Consider the following 6,000-nt stretch of genomic DNA (forward strand, 5'->3'; position numbering starts at 1 on the left):
TTGTTCTGATAACACAAAACCACTTTAAAAAGAAATCAAATGCAGTGGTCATGTAGGTTTTGTGTACATGATCTTAAAGAACCAAACAGATGTTTCTGTCACGTCTTACATGTGGCTGCGTAACACAGATACGTGCCTTGGGATTATGTTGGTATTTTACTTTTATTGACGACAGTTCCAGTGACTCATCCTCACATTATCAGATGATGAGGTGAGCTTGAAGCTCAGTGAAGCAGGGGTTATGTCGGTTTGTAAACGTACCATTGAATCCTTCGGGGCTAGTGTGGTGCTTGATGCCCAGTAGTTGCTAAATATTGACTGATATGTCGGATGGATCTGTAACTACACAATAAATAAGCTTCTAAGGTGGTAAACTACAAAAAATTCATAAATGTAAGAAAAATTCAGTAGCTTCATTCTGCTTTTTAAAGATAATCATTTAAAACAATATTTATTTCCTTATGCTTGGAATGTGGAGTAGAATCGATGTTCTACTCTTGTATGTATCATCTTATAAGGAAGGAGGGTTTAAGTTTATATAAGAACTGATTGTATTGATGGCATCTTTCCATTTACCCTAATCAGTCTAACACATAGTTTTTCATGACTATTCTCACTATCAGTGTCAGTGAAGTATTTGGCATTACCCAAGAATATCTGAAATAAATCAGTATATCGCTTATTTTCTGACCTCCTAGCTGATGATAGTCATGGCAGAGCTACAAATTGCTTGGAAATACGGCGTGCCCGTAGCTTATTCCTGCTTTATCAGGAACTAGAGATGTATGCAGAGGGAAGGAGAACTAGAAATTACTTCCTTATAATCTGACTCATTTTAATTGTTGTTATTAAGTTTTAAATACCAACATAATCCCAAGGTATGTATCTATATTGTTGTCCACCCAGCACGTAGGACGCGGGAGAGAACTGTCTGCTCGGTTCTCTAATAAGATCACGTATGCAAAACCTATACGACTACTGCATTTTGTTTGTAAAGTGATTTGGTGTTATTTGCTTGAACAAATTCAGTAGTCCTTGATTAAATTCTTGCCTTTGTCAGACCAAAGGAAATTCCATGTAAATATATCTCATATGGACACAGTGGAATTTAGACAATATTGGCCCCTTTTCTTTAGTTCGTTGCTAAATGTAATAAAGCAAGCCACATTTGTTCTTCTAGAAAAGTGTCATTTCGAGTTATTGTTAGTTCTTTTTGAGGCATGGAAGGCTGATGCCTTACTAATGGAAAATGTTACCCCATGGAAATCTGATAATTTGTCTGCAGAACTTGTCGTCCTCTTCCTCCTCATCCTCATTACCATAGCTAACATTGATTGCACTTATAATTTTCCGTGTAACATACAACCTTTATATCTATCATTTCATTTATGATGGGGATACTCATATGATAAAAATATTTTTATGACCATCATCATCCCAATTTTGGAAATAAGAAAACCAAAATTTGGGAAGTTAAATAACATAGTGACAGTGAAAATTGTCAATTAATTTTTCAACAGATGGTAAGGGAAGTATTTGTTGCCTTCTCCACTGTCTCTGCCTGGCTTCTCCCAGGCAAGAATGAAACCTTGGGAAGCACTGTTTGAATATATGCAGCATTCAGATTTGCAAAATGTGTGATACCATTTAACCAATGCACTGTTGCTAAAAAGTCATACAGCTACCAAGTGGCAGAGTCAAGAATTTAAATGATCTCCAGTCCAGATTTCATAAGCTCATGTGGAATGCGCCTCATTGGTCATCTGTCTCTTTCTCCCGGGCAGCCTTGTGGGGCTATGCCAATCATCATTTGCCCACCCAGGAGCCTGCCTTGTAGTCAGACAGCAGGACTGTTCCACTAAGGGACATGCTCCTTGCAGCGTGTTAAGAGGTTAAGACGGATTAAACTAAGCCATCAAAACTTTGCAGACTGCAAGTCCCTTTCAGATCATCAGGCTTTATAAAATAAATTAAGTGTGAAAGGTGTATGTGGACACTTTTATTTATTTCATAATACTATGAAACTAGGGATGTGGGTTATTTGAACGCTCCGGATTCTGCTATACTTGTGAATTATGGAAACCACTGTAAAATTTTCTCCTAAAATATTCAGTCCAATCTAGTATTTTTATAGGCTGAAGGCCAAAAATTTTAGTACACACAGTAAATTAATAAAACCCATTTCTGACATCATTTTTCTAACATGTTTCGATAGCTGAAGTTTTTATTTTAGTTTTATTGGCCTCTTTTCTTCGTAGTCTCATTTCCATTATTCCTTGGAGATTTGCCTATTGTAAATTAAACTTGAACTCTGGGTAACTGATAATTGTTGAGGTGACAGTTTCCAGTAACTGGGTTCTGCTGGGAAATAAGAAATTCCTATGGCTTTTTAAAATAGGTTGACCCTGTGGCTTTGGAAAAATCTTAATTGAAGACAACTATTTTAGTCTTCAACAAACAGAACAAAACAAAACAGATTAGCGGAAGTCCAGAATTGTAAGATAAAGTTATAAAATAGTGGTATATTGTAAGAAACAAATTAATAATATATTTTAAATAACCACATTTGCTGTAAATTAAAAGTTTTCTCTATGCAACTGGGCTGGTCTCGACATATCAACAGTAGACTGTTGGAATTACAGTATTTTGTTCAGAGAAAAATGGCTTTTGAAGCAACTGAAGTCAAAATTATGTAAATTTGCAGCTAGTTATAATGACTGACTTTTAGGAATTTTAAGTTTAACTTTATTAACTATGCCCTCAAAGTATTGTTGCTTGAGTCAAGACTTAGGAGAAATTTTTCATTCTCTAGAAATAATAGAGTACTAGAGTACTAGAATAATAAAAGGTATATATTTTAAGTATACTTCATTTTGCCTCTAAAGGTTTGTTCAACTTCACTGGACAAGTCTGCAAACCTAAAATAAAAAGATAGAGAATTTACCATGAGATAGGTATAAAGAAACTGCCCACATTTTCAAAATGCAAGATGACTATCAGCCTAGTTTGGGCTCTGTGTTAAAATGAACAGATTTAATTTGAATGACACCAGAGCTTGTCTTCGATCCATCTGGTAAGAAGTTGAAAACCACTCAGCCAGCTATTCAGTTTTTTTTTTCATTTAATATTTATTTTCATTTATATATGAGGCCCTATATTAGGTGCAATAGATACAATACTGTTTCAACCCAATCGAAAGTCTATTCAATACTACCTCCCCATGTTATTTCTGCTAACGACCTGATCTCCAGCATGATGAAAAATATTAAGTCTGTCTATAACTGTGTTTGTCTTATATATGACCCTAAAGAGGCCATTTTGAAACATGAGCTTAACTCATCCAGATTAGTGGAGGAACATTTAACCAATTCTCTAGAAACATTTCAGTTACAGAGTTTCTGGTATGCATTTGTTACATGAATCCAGTATTGTGATTACAAATGCACTACTGGTTATGAATAAAGAAATTTTTCCTCCACAAAAGTTGACTTTGCTTTGATGAAGGCATGGTTCAAAGTAATTTGCTTCAGTGAGACTCAAGATGAAATATTTAGCTTGTGTGACTACACATGAAGTATTTTGAGTTGTTTTATATGTCATTTTATTTGTTTTTATATAACACCATGCACATAGACTGATAAGAAAAGAACTCTAAAAATATACATCCTTGAGAACGTAATTTACCTTAATTTTTCCTTGTGCCTATTTCAAGGAATTTATTTTTCTCTTTCCTGCAAAGTATAGCTAAAAGAGAACAGTAAATTTAAAGAAGTGGAAAACATCAGAGGAATGAGGATGGCAATCATCTCTGTGGATTTGCCATTTGGAATTTTAGAGTTCATTCGCTATTCCACAGGGTGGCAGTAATATAGCATAGACTAGGAAGAATGAGCCTACTTAAAATTCGAAGTGGAAAGTTAAGAGTCCGGACATCATCTTTTAAATGTCACGTTTATTGTGAACATGCATTATAACAGGTATATCGCACATGTGTATGAAATCAATGAAGTTAAAATTCTTAGTACATAATTAGTACAAAACTAAATGCAAAGTTGAGGATGGCAGTTGGGATTGGAATAACTTTTATGTTGGCTTTTTCATTGTTACATGAAGAATTTAAAAGCTAGGGTGCTTTACATTAAACTTATTCTCAACCAAGTGTATATTTATAAAATAATTTCAGAAAATTTTAAGCAACCAATAAAATCATTAAAATATACACAATGCGTGTGGGGGGCACGCATGTGCACGTGTGTATGTACCAAGAGAAGAATAAGCATCTCAAGCATATTAGAAAGACCTTGGAAATATTGTAATGATGAGGCAGTTACAGAAATTATAGAAAGGTTGAATTTATAATTCTTAAGATTTTAGTCACCATGGGGAGGAAAATTTCAGAAAAAATAGTGTCTAACAACATCTGCACTCAGGCAAATAAAAATTAAGAGGTACAGATAAATTTCTACTATGGGAATAATTCAATCAGTTAATGCAGCTTTTATTCAAATAGCTGAGGATCTGTGTGGCAAATGAACACGGAGGGAGACACACACACAGACAATGTTTAGTGTGCTTTAAAATTTTGCACTTCCATACCCAGCTCTGATTCTGAATTTCTTAATTTGGACAACTTCTTAGATCTTTATGTCTGCAAACCTCGGGGTTAGGCAAAACTTTTGGAGTAAAAGCAACAAGTATTTTTGTTGTTTGGGGGAAGTTTCTGTTTTGTTTTTTACTAGTATGTATTTTGGCTGAGTTGTGTTTGTTTGGACTGTTTGATGAATAGCGTCAGTCAGGATCACGTGGTGTGTGTCTAAGTGTAACCCCCTATGTTCGCAGAAATGGTTGCCTCCCAGCACTATCGATATGTTAGTTCTTTTAGTCTTATTTATTTCTTTTTACTGAAAAGTGTTTTGTGGGAAAATATTTTACCAGAACACTGTGGTAAAAAGAGACACGAAGACAAAGCAGTGGTTTAAATTGAAAATTTGAGAGATGCTTTAAAATGTTCATTGTGAAGGAGATCTCCCACATGCTTTCTGGAGCATCTGGGTTTTTTCCCCTGCCCTTAATTCATGTGACAATTGTTTAAGGTATAGCAGTTAAATTGAATTATCAGTAGGGTAACATACCTGTTTACAAAAGTATTTCCATTTAGGAGTAAGTTCAACTATGTCAGAGGTAACACTACATTGAAATATAGCTGTATAGACAGCCCAAAAATAAATAAATTTTTAGAATTTAAGAAAATGAAATTGTTACATTTTAAGGAATTGGGGGTGGGGTAGGTAGGTGTCACCGACTTCTTTTGACCTGGAATGAGTCACTTGTCTGTATAATTTGAGATGATTAAAATTCAGATGTGTCCAGCAAATGGCTGAGGCGAGCCTGGGCAAGTTACGGGTGGCTCGCGTGAAACAGTGCGATTGAAGCAGCAACATCGCCGGTGTACGTTTGGGGCAGGGATTGTTATGAAGCGATCTCTGTGTGGCCAAGACCAGTGGAGGAACAGAAAACAGATGTGAAATCTCTTTTGAGAGTTGTGCTCTGCGGTCATGTGCAAAGATGAAACAGGCGAAACAATTAGAAAATGTCAGTTCAAACAGTCAATCGACATGAATTAGGGAAAAGCTGTTAACATAGTTCAAACCAAAACATGAAATCATGGAAAAGTGATTTTCTACATGTTTATCTTTAGAAAAGGCTAAAATGTTTAACTTAAAATACTGGTTTACTTAGATTACTAAATTGGTAAAAATGAATATATCCTAAATAGCCACTTACTAAATATTTGTCGACGTTGAATTTGTCCTCTCCATTCTTATATTATTATGAAATGACAGTATTTTCATAATTAAACATAATGGCTTCTGATAAACATTTACGTTGTATAACTTTAAAATTATGTCAACTGAATTTTTAAAGTATTTGCATATTTTATAGCACATTACAGTCGATATTTTGATTGTCTTTAAAAATTCTAGGACCTTAACATGGAGA

At 34.7% G+C, this 6,000-nt stretch overlaps 1 protein-coding gene across 2 annotated transcripts in view; it reads left to right on the plus strand.

Moving 5' to 3' along the window:
- Positions 1-6,000, plus strand: part of CACNA2D1 (calcium voltage-gated channel auxiliary subunit alpha2delta 1) — a 480,944-nt gene that overhangs the window by 411,412 nt on the left and 63,532 nt on the right. The window lies entirely within an intron of this gene.

The sequence above is a fragment of the Ursus maritimus genome, unplaced genomic scaffold (genome assembly GCF_017311325.1).
Source record: "Ursus maritimus isolate PB19 unplaced genomic scaffold, ASM1731132v1 scaffold_3, whole genome shotgun sequence".
NCBI classification, from domain to species: Eukaryota; Metazoa; Chordata; class Mammalia; order Carnivora; family Ursidae; genus Ursus; species Ursus maritimus.